The 15,118-nt window shown below is 35.8% G+C and overlaps 1 protein-coding gene and 1 pseudogene across 3 annotated transcripts in view; one reads left to right on the forward strand and one right to left on the reverse strand.

Moving 5' to 3' along the window:
* Fstl5 (follistatin like 5) overlaps positions 1-15,118 on the reverse strand; it is a 527,925-nt gene that overhangs the window by 161,828 nt on the left and 350,979 nt on the right. The gene's annotated exons all lie outside the window — the stretch shown is intronic.
* Positions 2,012-2,643, forward strand: LOC114610367 (annotated as a pseudogene).

Consider the following 15,118-nt stretch of genomic DNA (forward strand, 5'->3'; position numbering starts at 1 on the left):
ATTTCCTGGAGCCTCTACATTCTGTCCGTGTTGATTCCTTTAAAGTTAAAGAACCAATTCTATAGCAGTGGCCCTGGAGCAGTAAGCACAATCTTTCCCACTTTAATTGACTCAATGACTTCTTTCTAGTAGTTTTCTTGTATGCAAGTTTGCACAAACACTTAATGGCTTCAGCAACTCTTTTATGAGACAATTTTCATAGGGAGATAAAACATATGTATAACATGTACTCACACCAAGTAGAAACTCATGCTCAGACCCCATGATTCAGTCATGTCCAGTCCAGTAATTTTCAGTACACTTCTACCTATGGCCAATAGTGAACAGCACTGTGCTATCTTTGTGTTTTGCTGTACCTTAAATTTCCACTCTATAAGCCACTAGAAATGAAGTGAATTTCAGTTTGTTTTGTTAAATCTTTTGCATAATGCTAATATTGTAGATAGCACAGAAAACATCATAAAATAAAACTCAAATGCTTTATTAAAGACTTTAAAAATTACATAAATAAATAAATAAATAAATAAATAATAAACTGGACCTCGCTAAACCAGAGACCTTCTGAATGGCAAAAGACACCATTATTAAAATAAAGTGAGATGATACACAAAAAAATATCTACCAATTATATATCCCATAGAAGGTGAATATTCACAAAGCTGCCTGTTTACAATAGCTTATAGCCATCTCTTTGAATGTTTTTCCACAGAGACCCAAGACTTTGTGTTAGCATACATGTAAACTTCTGCACTGTCATTTCCTCAGGAAGCTGTCAATAGCTGTATCTCAAGATCCAGCTATATTACTCTTTAGCTTCTGTCTTCAAAGAACTTTATATACATCGAGAGAAACATTTGTTCATTCATGTTCTTAGATACTCTATTGATGACAGCTAGATATTGAAAACAGTTGCTATGTCTATCAACAAATGAATGAATACAGAAAAACAAATCATTCTAAGTTAACCCAGACCCAAAAAGACAAATGTAGTATGTATACTCTTATACGTGGATATTTGTTTTTAAACCTTTGAAAAGCAGGCCATAATCCATCTCACCAGAGTTCAGCATAAACTACTAATGTGGAAACTGTTTTATATATATGTGAAAGAAATCTAAATGGAATCACCAAATAATGTGAATTGTGGGATAGACAAAACCCTGACCACCTAACCAGGCTCTTTCCCCTCAACAAGTGAAGCTTCATGTGCCAGGAATGGATGCCATCTAATTCAGCACCTAATTGAGTTCTTGCCAAAGGAACCTCATAAGAATCCAAAATTCCCTCAGACTACTATGACCATTATTGTTTGCTCTCCCCATTAACTGATGGTAAGGACCTATTGCTGAAAATTGCCCTTACATAATTCTAAATATGAAAAAGTCAAGCTAGTGTTTAAGCGAAGCTTCCACCCCTACAGAATAGTGTTTTTAGTATTGGAAGGTACTCTAAGTGCTACTGAAGAAAGAAGGTAATCATTAAACAAGCTACAAATCCTATGATCTAAGTGGTGACCTTCTTATATGACACATTACTGCAATATGTACTCCCATACAATGTGGGAGCAACCAACCACTATCTGGAATTAACAGCCACTGGACCTAGTCCACTTATATTCCAAGGACTTCAGATCCCTGGTAGAGAATCTAAGCTTAACAGTGTGGTCAGAAAAACTAACCACTTTTTACATGAAAGAATGACCAGAAGGTCTACCAACTCTGCTTTTTATCTTTAACTCTGTGCAGTGGAATATCTGGATCTCCTTAGAGGGACATATGAATCTAGGAAAATGGTAGAAACTTAATCTTCTGGCTGTTCACACCTTGACTTAGTTTTACCTCATTTGAAGCATATTTATAAAGGAACTGGCTGAACTGGGAGAACAAAAACTGAATAACTGGTGCTGCCTTTGGAGTCCTGTCCCCTGCCTTGATCAAGTTAGCCATGAGCCAGCTTGGTCTATGCAAGCTGCTCTAGAAGGGGCCAGAAGCTTATCAGCCTCTCTGGTAAGAAATCTGATAGCAAAGAATATGTGACTATGAATTGAATGCTTAGTCTTAGAGATGAGCGACTTAAAGAACAGGATAGGTTGAAGCCTAAAATGAAAGAAAAGAAAGATCCAAGTGCGCTGAAGGAAAGAGAAGTCCCCCAGCATCCTCCTTGCTTGTTCTTCCAGTATAATACACAGCTGGGTCCACCTTACCACCTCCTTGTCGATACCAACGTCACCAACTTTTCCATTAAAGCCAAACTGGACTTAGTGCAGTCAATGATGAACTGTCTGTATACCAAGTGTATTCCTTATATAAGTGATTGTGTAATGGCTGAAATTGAGAAATTGGGACAGAAGTATTGAGTGGCACTAAAAGTCGCCAAGAATCCAGGATTTGACCAATTGCCGAAACCTATGCTGATGACTGCCTGGTACAGAGAGTAACTCAGCACAAATGTTACACTGTGGCCACAGTTGACTGTGACCTCAAACCAAGAATCCGGAAGACTCCTGGCGTTCCTATCATGTACATTTCTAACCACAGATACAGCATCCAGTGGATGCCAGATGATTATGGAGCTCCTCGCTTCCAATTCTCACTCCACGGAGTCTGCGTGCCATTCTTGTACCAGCTTTCCCTCATCAGTTAATTAAACACATTTTCTGTTTTTTAAAGATGCTAAAAAGAAGAAGAAAAGTAAAAAGAAAAAGCAAAGAAAACTGATAGCTACAAAACATCTGTGCTTGTATAAATTGGATTCAACAAGAAAGAAGGTGCTCCTCTCTTAAAATTACAACTAGAAAAAAAAAAAAAGAACAAACTTTTGTTTGTCAGTTTTAAATGTATAAATGTATGTGGCCACTGCATGTTTAATTCTCATCAGTCTTAAATATATAAGGTTACTATGTTTTGCATGTCTTAGTTACAAAATAGTAATTTATCATTTATGGTGTATGGTTAATAATGTATAATATCTGTAACAAACAGTTAGTTTGAAACAACTCAGGGCTAAAGCCATTCTGGGCAACAACAAATGGCATGAGCCAACCAAGGTCTCTAAAGATACTTTTAAATTGGATAATATTTTTATGCAATTTCTGTCCTAGAAATCAGACATATAAAAGATAAAACCTAAAAGTGTTTCTTTGTTGAAGTATTGCAACTGCACCTCCATGTGTTCATATGTGGGAGCTCTTCCTGCTGGCAGCCAAACTTTATGGTATCAAATTTATAGATACTGAATTGTTTAAACTGTTAAAATTTCTTTGTATTTTTAAATTATGATTAAATATATATAAAACTATGGGACATTTTAGAGTTTATTAAATGATTAAAATGTCTTTCTTGGTTTATGACTGTTACAATAAAGAAAAAAGTTTTATTGGACAACAGCAATAAAGTTATAAACCTATGGGGGGAAGACAATTATGATAAGAAGGGATCAAGCAATTCTTATTGTGATGGTTATGGATCTGATGAGAGAAATAATAAATATAACAGAGGATTTTTGTTTAATAATACTCCTATTAAAATGCAATATAATAGAATAATCAATGCAATGTGATATCGATTAGATATATATTCCTGATGTTTTCTATCTATTATAGGTTAAAGGAGTAAAACACTAGGAAAATTAAGAATCACTGGCTCTCGGAATCCACCTCTCCCTTTTAGTTTGCCTGAACTCTGGGCAGGCTCCAGCATCCCTCTCCTTCCAGCACAAGGAGCAAATCACCTCCAAGAACCTTGCCTTTTTTCCCAACTTGTTAATCTTTTTATCCTGACACTGACAGTGGCTTCAGCTTAAACTTGATCAGATGGAAAGCTGTTATGTTCTATGATGGTATACCATAAAATGGATTTAAAAAGTCCCTTGTCTCTTTATGTTTTAAAAGTTTTATTTTAATACTCAAAGTCTTCAATTCAGGATTATGATTTGTAAGGTTCAAACCTAATAGGCTTTAGTCTCATAAAATTACTGTAATGAAGAAATATAAGTTATTAGTCAGTGACACTATAAATAACTATATCCTTTAATAAATTCAGAATTATATTAAATTCATGCTAAGTACTTATGTAGTTAATTACAAGATTAAAGATTTATTGGGTCTCTTGTTTTATGTTTGCAAGGTATTATTTGAAACAGATAACTAAGAAAAGACAAACTTATATAACTCAGATATGCTAGGTAGGTGACAGACAGACACCCCAAATTCTAACAAAGCCCCCATGGTCTCTAAAAGAGAAGGGCCAACCACAAAAGACACTACTAGGACTGCTGTACACTAAGCACTGGACTTAACTGCTCCAATGCCTCACCCTCTGCTAGGGCCTAGTCTAAACTGTGAACAAATAGAGGATACCTGGATTTCAATATAATGATAAATATCAATGTACATACTTTTGTAAACTAATGTTCACATAAGCCTCAAGAGATGATAAAGTCATAAGATTTAAATCTACCTACCACAGATCAAATGCACTCTAGATAAGTAAACCAGTCTCTTCTTGAAAATGAGATTTTCCCCTTATTCTTGGGATTTCATCCCCAATTACTGGACAATTTTAACTTCTGTTCCTAGATGATATTTCTCTCAGCACATTTTCACCTGCATGACAGACTCTATACAGGGAACACCTGAGGACTTCAAGCTGCTGAGTTCTAGACTTGCTAAAAGCTGATTTTAACTAGTCTAGTTGGTGTCATACTTCCCTGTCCTTCAGCTGGATCACCTAATCAGATGCTTCTGATAAATGCCCAAACTGACCAGCCTTTGGATAGCATTTTAGTCTTCCTTGGCCTCCAAAAGACAATGTCCTATTGTGAGCAGGAAGCAATCACAGAAGAAAAATACAATGTACATTATCCCATCTTACAGGGTGAAATGGTGAGTCAAAAAAGTCCACATTCCAGCAATAATACTTACAGTTCTTAGTCCCTAATGTACCTTGGCCAATAATTCAGACCTTGAAAAAAACTGAAGAATCAAATATTTGAATCAATTAGAAATTTCAAGTGGAGAAAACTGAAGGAAAGGCCATCCAGAGACTTCCTCACTTGGGGATCCATCCCATATACGGACACCAAACTCAGACCCTATTGGGGATGCCAAGAAGTTCTTACTGACAGGAGCCAGATATAGTTGTCTCCTGAGAGGCTCTACTGGAGCCTGACAAATACATAGGTGGATGCTCATAGCCAACCATTGGATTGAGCACGGGAATACCAATGGAGAAGTTAATGGACTGAAGGAGGTGAAGGGGGTTGCAAGTTTGAACAACAATATCAAACAACCAGACCTCCAAAGCTCCAAGGGACTAAACCACTAACCAAATAATATACATAGAGGGACCCATGGCTCCAGCCACATATGTAGCAGAGGATGGCCTTATTGGCCATCAGTGGGAAGATAGGCCCTGTGAAGGCTCAAAGTCCCAGTTTAGGGGAATGCCAGGGCAGGGAGTTAGGAGTGGTTGGTGGGTGGGTGAGTACTCTCATAAAGGCAGGGAAGGGGAGGATGGGATAGGGTGTTTCTGGAGGAAAATCCTGGAAAGGGGATAACATTGTAAGTGTAAATAAAGAAAATATCCAATAAAGAAAAAGGAAAAAAAAATTGAAAATAAAAAGGTCTTGGTTTTCTAGGGAAGCAAATTAGGCTCCTCAGACAGAGATACTAACAATGAGCTATTAATCATTTATCCCTCTAACAAGGGAGGATAAGTTCTTGAGAGTCAGTTCCTGGGACATCTGACCAAAGGAAATAATAAGGCTGGAGCTGAGCTGGTTCTGGAATTTCCTCAAGGCCTCACCAAATATAGTGAAATGAGCAAAGCAGCAAAGCAGAAACCAACCCATGTAACTTCAGTTTTAGATTACCTAATGTTTGTTAAAATTCCCCTAGTTTCCTATGAAAGGCTTGTGTGCCTTTATCTGGGAGTCACCATTTTGATACATGCTTGACTCCTGCATGCTTATAATTTCTACAGAATAAATGTTCTTTGCCTTGCATAGTATTTGAGTCTGGGGTCTTCCTTCAATGATTTTTGGATCTTAATGCTTGGGTGGTCAAGAAACTTGACAGACCATTGCCATAGGGAAAAACAAAATAATATTGTTCTAAAGGGACACCGCAATAAAAGTGACTTCCTGTAAAATTCTGTGATAGTCATATATCAGTTCTCACTTCCTCTTGAAGTAGATTGGAACTAATACAAAGATTGGACAACAAGCAGAGATTGAGAGATTTTGGAAGAACTAGGCTAAGTAGGAAGTCTACAATAAGTCCCTCCTCTCAAGAATTAGAAATCTATGTAAAATAGTAAAAGAAAGTTACAGAAGAGCTGGAGGGGATGGTTCTCACCAAGGAAACTCTATCCTCCAAAACCAAGACGGACGCAAAAATGAACTCAGAGAGACTGTGGGTTCATATATAGGTTCTGCACAGAACCAATATAGATTGCATCCCAGCACTGGTAGGGGAACTTATTTCCCATACCTAAGAAAAGCTGTCTCCAAATTATAACTACTAACAAAGGAAAAATTAGTTCTCTTCAATACGTTTTAATGAGTATATAAACCACTCTTAAGAGTAGATCCCAAACCTAGAAATAGATGGTCAAAACAAATAAAATTGAATGGTGTTTTGTTGGGAACCGACTCCTAGCCGAAAGTGGCTATCATCTTTGCAGCCATCTCAGGCCATATACCCTGACAAGAGACTTGTTTTCAACAGCCTACAACAGCTGAGCACACTCTGATAAATATCTTGTTTTTCTCACATATCTTGTTTTGCTGTTTAGTGCCACCAGCTGCAAGGCGCACGTGATATCCACGCTGCTGGGTGCACGTGGTCTCCTTACTGCTAGCTAGGTGCACGTGATATCCACGCTGCAAGGCACATGACGTAGTGCCTTCAGCTGTGCTTGTCCACGAGGGGAAGGCACGTGGTAAAGGGTATAAATACCCAGGATTTTCTTCCAATAATCGAGACTTGATCAGACTCCCTGTCTTGTCTCCATTCTTCGCGTCTCCGTCCCCACTCTCTCTCTTGCTAGGCCCTGACCCGCGGATCGGAGCAGCAGAACAGGCAGTTACAGTGTTTTATCATTTTTTGTTTCATATTGATTTGTTTGGGCCTTTATATATTTTCCTTTGCATGTGGATATGGTTTCATAACTTTCTTTGTTAATATTTTTGTATGTTTCTCTGTTTGTTCCTTGTTTGTTTTGTTTTTCTGGTTTCTTTATGTTTCTTGTTTGTTTGTTTTACTGATTCTTTTCTAAAGAGAGAAAGAAGGCATGGAGTTGGTTGAGGTAGGAGGAAGGTATTTTATTGGAAGTGAGAGACAAAAATCATTAACAGAATATATTTTATAAAAAAATATTTTCAATAAAACCTTTTAAAGGGACAGTTCATCAATGAGCAGTATGAAATAAAAACTTACTACATTGATCCTTACTTCTTTGGTTGTTATATGCTAGACACTGTTGACAGCATTTTCCAAATATATATGATATTTCAAATCTTGAGAACATAGTTTATTAAAATCTTCCCACTATATAGGAAGCGACAGATATTAAGATGAAAATATGTTCCTTAGTTTTGCCTGGCTCCTAATTGGTGCTTTAAAACTGGAAATAGATTGGACAGAATCCAAAGTTTGATTTCTATGTTCCACACCACACTGCCTTCTTTCTAAAGCATTAACTAAAGAAAGAAGAAAGAAGATAGTTGAGACACAGATAATGAAAGCAGTAAAATATACAATAATATAGAAAGATATGGTTGCTTATATAGTGTGTGCAGAAAAATAAGAAAAACTGAATACTGCCTTGCATGGGAATGCAGTTAAAATGAACTTCAGCATTTTTATGTCACTTCTTCCTATATAGCAGAGAATGATGGTAAACACCATCTACTTGTTTTATATGACATTTATGTTGCATATCTCCTTTTTAGGACACATTACTATTACATTTTTCTCACCTACAATATCTTTACTATGAAGTTTTGCCCATTGCTGTGGTGTTCCCAAAAGGCTCCTGTGTTCCAATTCGGGTAGGCAGTGAGGGTTAGGAACATCCTATAGACACAATGAGGTGGGTGGGAACTGATGTTAAAGTCATGGAAGTTATTGCCCTTGGGTGTGATGAGATACCTCTCAGGGGACTCCTGAGTTTTCTGAAAACTAAGTTGCTAATAGAAGTAGAAATTTGACTGTTTTCACTTCTTGATAGGTTAAGTGATTGTTGGCCCTGACAAAGTCTTTTACCATTGTAATCCTACAACGAGGTCCTCAGAAGAGTAAAGTTAAAGTCACTGTTATGTCCTTGGATTCTCAGAACTCTGAGCATAGTTAATAATAACCCCCTACTCTACAACATGTTACAATAACCAATTTTTACATTGGCAAAAAAATTAATAAAGATTAATGTACTTTTCAAGAATTGGTTACTTATTCATTCTTTCCTCTTTTAATTTTAACTATGGTTAAACTTCATGTTCATCTTCATTTTTCAAATGTGTTAATCAAGGTTTAATTTGTATACAGTATCTATGAATGTAACCTGACTAATTGCCTTCACCCATTTTTGTAAAAAATCATTAATTGTGTCAACACCTATGTTCAAAGAATACTTTCCTTTCAAATTGTGATTTTTAAAACTTATCATGACTTAAAGATATGGATCCTGGTGACATTCCAATATTTTTATATCAGGGTACAAAAATATGTGTGGAATATTGAAAATTTTATCTCTATTTTTGTTATATGCATTTCTACTAAAAATAGCTTCACCCAATTACAGATTGATTAAAGTCAAGAGTATCAATATAGAAATATTGAACCTGGGACTGACAGTGACAAACAATGTTTAAAGAGATACTGTCAGTGTGGGCAAGGTGGTACAGCATTTAAAGACGCTTGCCTGTTGGTCTAGTAATATAATTTCCATCCCAAGAATCTGAATATAGATAAGGAGAGCCTTAAGTTCCCAAAATTATCTTCAGGCCTTCATAAGTGCCTTCTCCCAATCAATTATACAACAATTACAATTAATAATAGTAATAGTAATAATAATAATAATATAGGGAGAAATAAGAGAAACGGAGTAAAAATTGATCACATATCCATCATTATGTAGTGTCCTATTGCAGTCTGAGTTAATCTATAAAATGGAATTTCATTTAGCTAAAAGAAAATCTCCATTCTAAATTGAAATACACATGACCCCTGCTAACAGTCTGTTCATCTTTTCTGTCTTTGTTTTCACAAATGCAACCAAATTCTTATATCTATAAACTTTTTGATATATAACTATACAAAACATTTATTACAGAACAGATTTTTTTCTGAGTAATTCAAATTCTAATATCCTATTTCTGCTTTGAATATAATAAGCATCCTCTAAATTGGTATTTCAAGTGGTATGCTGTATTTTATTTAAAAATATAAAAATTCATCCTTGAAATAACACATTTAAGAGGCCTCATTTTACAAATAACAATGTTGAAATATGATGATTCGTAACTTGATGTAAGTACCTAAACTTCGTCCCAGATGAGCCAATTTGTTCTACAATTCTTAATGTACTTTCTCCTCAGCAGATTCTCAATAAATTTTAGCCTAACTTAAGTTTACCTATTCCTATTTTACATTGACAGCCTTATCTTCTTTCTAGTATCACATCTCTAATTTTTCAAATTGTAATATTCTTAGGGCCTTGCTAATCTTAGTAATTCACCTAAAATGTGTGGTTTTGCTCCTCTGCATTTTTTGAGAGCTATGTTCTGAGAAGAGACACTCTGATTTCAGGAACCAGTTCATGTCCTCATTCTGAATTCCATTATGTTGCTACAGTCTACCAGCCAATAAATACTCTGTAACTATTTCTCTAGACATTAAATCTTTACTTGCCCTTTTGCAATTAAAAAGTAGCTTCAAGCACTAATGTCCAGAAAGAGCTGATGGGGGAAAAACAATTAGTATATTCTGTTGGTTCATGGCTCATATTCTGTTCAAAGCAATGCAAGCAGAAAAGAACATATGTAATACATTTCCAAACTTCTGAGAATTTTTAGGGCAACTCTACACTGACTACAGTTAATAAGTTAAGAGCAATATCAAAACATTAAATAACCAAAGGATGATCAACATAGAACTGACCAGAGCCTACAAGAAAACAATATTCTAATTCTAATGTGGTTATTCTGAACATGAGTATATATATATATATATATATATATATATATATATATATATATGACATATTTATTCTTTACAAGTATTGTTTAGCTAGTTTTAATAAAAGTGATAAGCCAAATCTATTCAAAAATAATGTCTAAACTTAATATTAGATTTCTTTTTATATTATGGTTCTTCGTGAATTTCTAAATTGGTACCAAACATTATAGTACTTCAAATATTCTTTTCTATACCAAAACCTCACTCTGATTATGCAAATATTAAAGTAATTCTCTTTTTAATTCAGATTATTATACTAGGCTTTTATAATGCCTTATAATGAAAACTACATTCTTAGAATTTTTCTGATATAAAACTCATTTTCATAAAATAGCAATATAATTAATTTAAGCAAACATATGAAAATGACTGAAGTACTGCTGTTAGCAAAATGCTTGGGTTTAAAAAAAAACAGTTCTTTCATTAAGCTTTCTTCATGAGCTAAATTCTTACATTTATGCAAAATTCAAGTCCTGCAGGCTGGAGAGATGGGACAGCAGTTAAGAACAGTATTCTTTTTGCTTTTCAAGAGAACATAATCAGGCTCCCAGCAACATGGTGTTTAAAATTATCAGTAACTCTACTTCCAGGGGTCCTAGTGATCATTGGACCTCTAGAGGCACCAGCCATTCACATTAAGCACATGTACACATGCAGATAAAACTGTCATACACATAAATTAAGAAGAAAATTAAAGAATGCATAGTGTGGCTACTTTACAATATAAATGAAAACACACTGACTTCGAGGAAAAATGAGAGAAATCTCTTTTATTTTTTACTACTAAAAACTCCTAGCCTTTTGATACTGGACAAAAACATCAAAAATTTTCCACTTAGAAGTCTTAGAGACTCATGAATATTGAACTGAAGTTGAGTGTAGAAGCTGGATGCTTTGTCTCTTAAAACTCATCCCCAAAAAAGAGAGAACTAGCAACATCTAACAAAAAAAAAAAATGAGTTCAATGAGGTTCAGGCACACAGGCAAAGCATAAATTGAGTATAGTAACTTCATAATCAGAAATTAACATAGATAATCACTTTCAACCACAATTACAAGGTAACATTAGAGAATACAAAATGGTGTCAAAATTATAGTAATCAACAAAACTGAAAAGCTCATTGTGCTAATAGGAATTTATCAGAAAAAGAGGTATGTCTCATACTAACTATCTATACCTTTACCCAAGTCTCTAATCCTTCAAATAATTTGCAGATTACAAAGATAACATCAAAACAGAAAAGAAAAAAAAAGAGTCTATTTGTTAAGACAACTAATCTCAAATATTCACATTGGATATATAAAACAAAAATGAAAAATTATCAGAATGAATCCATGCATCCATTAATGGGTTCATTGGAAGGCTTCAAGATGTTCCTGGTAGATGGTAATTTCAGCTTATCATTGGTTATTTTTGTCTTTATTTATTGAGACAGGAGGTTACTCTATAACTTGTCTGGCTTCAACTCAGAGTTCAACAAGCCTCTGTCCAGTCTTGTGAGCGTTCTGATCAATTGCATAAGTCACTCTTCCTAGCTAAGTGGGTGGTCTTTAGCAGGGAAATACAAAAAAGTGGAAATACTGATAGACTTAGAAGAAACAGTTCTATGTATGCACACTCATTTATAAAGTCAGAGATGTTTTGGGAAAGCTCCCACCCACCTGACTAAATATTCAAAGAACTTTAAAATAGGGCCAGAGATATTCTCCAAACATAAATAGAAGCATAACTTAATGGAACACAGAATAGAAAAAGTTCTGCTTGTCACAGTTACCTGGGTATATTTACAAGTATCCATACATTAATAAATACATGAAGTTATACTTTTCTTATTGGGAGCGATAACAAGGGTTAAATTAAAATTGTACAGAAGGTGATAATTCTACATATGAAGATTTGCAGTCTACATCACAGAATACCCTACTCTGCAACTTGCTTCTAGAACATGTGCGTTATAATGTATTTAAGAGAAGTCAGGAGGGGATATGTGAAGAATTGAAGAGAGAAAAAGGAAGAAACCCAATTATTTTATAATCTCAAGGATTATCAACATAACCTGGAGATTCCATTGTACATGTCAGAAAGGCTAAGTTCAAAAAACTTAAGTGATAGCACACGCTGGTGAGGATAGGGCACAAGGTTAACACTCCTCCATTGCTGATGGAAGTGAAAATTTGAACAACCACTTTGGAACTCAATTTGGCAGTTTCAGAGAAAACTGGAAATAGTTCTACCTTAAGACCCAACTACACCACTCCTGGACATATACCTAAAAGATTCCCCACTATACCACAGGGATACTTGCTCAACTACAACCATAGCAGCTTTATTTGTAAAAGCAAGAAACTGGAAGTAACCCAGATATCCCTGAACTAAAGAATACATAAATAAAAATGATAATCTACAAAGTGGAATACTATTCAGCTATTAAAAAGAAGACATCATAAATTTTACAGTCAAATGGATGGAACTTTAGATAATATCATACTGAGTGAGGTAACTCAAAGCGAGAAAGACATGTATAGTATGTACTCACTTATAAGTGAATATTAGCCATAAACTGCAGAACAACCATGCTATAGTTCACACACTCAATAAAGCTGGGTAAGAAGAAAGTCTCAAGGAATAAGTGCGAATCTCACTCAGAAGGGTAAACAAGTGATCCAAGGTGTGTGGAGAGAGGGAACTGGGTAGGAGAGAGATGAGGAGAGGAATGGAGGTGATGAGCAGGTGTCGGGAGGTGGGCAATAGAAGACTGAGTGTGAGAATGAAAATTGGCGAGTGTGGGACACAGAGAACATCTCTCATGACCATCTTCGGACCTGCCTGGGACTGGAGAGGATATGAGGAGCCTATATGGGTGACCCTAGCTTATATTCCTACTAGAGAGGTATATAGAGACCAAAGTGGAAACCTCCTATATCCAGACAGTAGTTCAAGAGTAGGGAAGGAGATGTCAACTCACCCACAAAACCTTCAACCCAAAATTTGTCTTGCCTGCAAGATGTTCAGGGATAAAGATGGAGCAGAGACTGAGGGAACAGACATCCAATGACTGCCCCAATTTGAGACCTATCCCCTGTGAGAGAGCCAACTTCTGACACTATGAATGATACACTGCTATGTTTGCATTCAGGAACCTAGCATAACTGTCTCCTGAGTGATTTCATGCTCCAGCAGATGGAGGCAGATACAGAGACCCACAGCCAAACATGATGCAGAGCTCGGTGAGTCTTGTGGAATAGTGGGAGATAGAAGAATGCAAGTAGAAGGTTCAAGGACACCACAACAAGACCCACAGAGTCAACTAATTTGGTACTATAGGGGCTCACAGAGCCTGGGCCACCAACCAGGGAGCATTCAGGAGCTGGAACTAGATCCCCTATACATATATAGCAAGTATACAGCTTGGTCTTCATGTGTGTCCCCTAACAAGCTGAGTAGGGGCTATATTGGTCTCTGATCCTGTCATTGGGTCACTTTCCCTGCTATCTTGACTGCTTGGTTGGGCCTCAGTGGGAGAGGCTGTGCCTAGACCTGCTGAAATTGTATGCCCCAGGGTGGGGTCATAAGCAAGGGGAGGCTCTCCTCTTCTTAGGAGAATGAGATAGAACAACTGGGAAAGGGATTTGTAATGCTGAAACTGGTAAGCAATGAGGGAGGGAGAGGAGCTGTGATCAGAATGTAAAGTGAATAAAAAAGTAAAAATTTAAAAATATTGATAAAATATGTGATAATGAATAATCAATAACTATTTTCAATATTTGTACCTGTATAATTTAATCATCCCCAGGTCCTTAATGATTTTACTCATGTCACAGTCAGCATGCCATTCAGTAATTCAAACCGAGGCAGAGTTCCGTGAGCGTGCAAATGCCTTAATCAGTACAGTCATTATAATTACTGTTTTAACTCCAGCTCAATTACTTGGGAAGTATTAATAACAATAATATTTGAGAAATATCTACTTAGTGAGTCTGTTTTACTTTTATTTTTGAAGAAATGTGTCACTAAATGGCATACCATAAGGTTTGTTATTTAGATTTTTTAGAATTTTTATACAACAGTTTTGAAGATATTATGTCATTGTATGTATTATAATGTAAACTATATTATTATTTACAATTTTTAAACCCAGAATTTTTATAAATGCATATTATTTCATAGTATTATGTAAAAATATTTTTATTTAGAGATTATAAAAATTAAATTCATATCATGGCTTATATACTTACTTTGTTAGATTAAATAAATTCAAGAAGTCCTGTACAGCCAGATTTTTTCATACTTCTAAGCTAGTAAAGAATTATGACAGAAGGCAAGAGACTGAAGTATCAGAGATAAAGATCTTGCATTCTCATTGCACAGAAAACTGCATAAACTTCATGCTGATGTCTTTACCCTTGTCTCCTAGGCCAATGCCAAGCATCTTAGCTGAACAAACAGGGAAACTTCTTTTCTTTGATGTTTTACTGTATACACTGCTTCAAAACTGGAGTTCAGAATGAAAACACCAAGCATCTCTGATTAGGAGTTATGGTCAAACAGTAGACTTCATAAGAGAATGCTCTCCTAAAGAATTTTTAATATTAGTTGCTGTGAAGCAGTTTACTCTGAGATTGAAACATACCATCCTGTAAGGAATCTCCTTAAACCAGTAGATAAACAACTCAAAATAGTCAGGAAGTCCCTGAAACTAAACAGATTCATTATATCACGGTCATCCCCCCAACCTCAACCCCAATCTCCTAAGCCAAGAGTAAGCAATAAAACTGCTGAGAGTGAAGACCAAGTGGGGGTGCTTTGGTCCTTCTTAGAAGGAGCAACAAAATAATCAAGGAAGAAAAATATGGAGACAAAGTGAGGGACAGAAACTGAAG

Source organism: Grammomys surdaster, unplaced genomic scaffold (assembly GCF_004785775.1).
Source record: "Grammomys surdaster isolate TR1022 unplaced genomic scaffold, NIH_TR_1.0 126039, whole genome shotgun sequence".
NCBI classification, from domain to species: Eukaryota; Metazoa; Chordata; class Mammalia; order Rodentia; family Muridae; genus Grammomys; species Grammomys surdaster.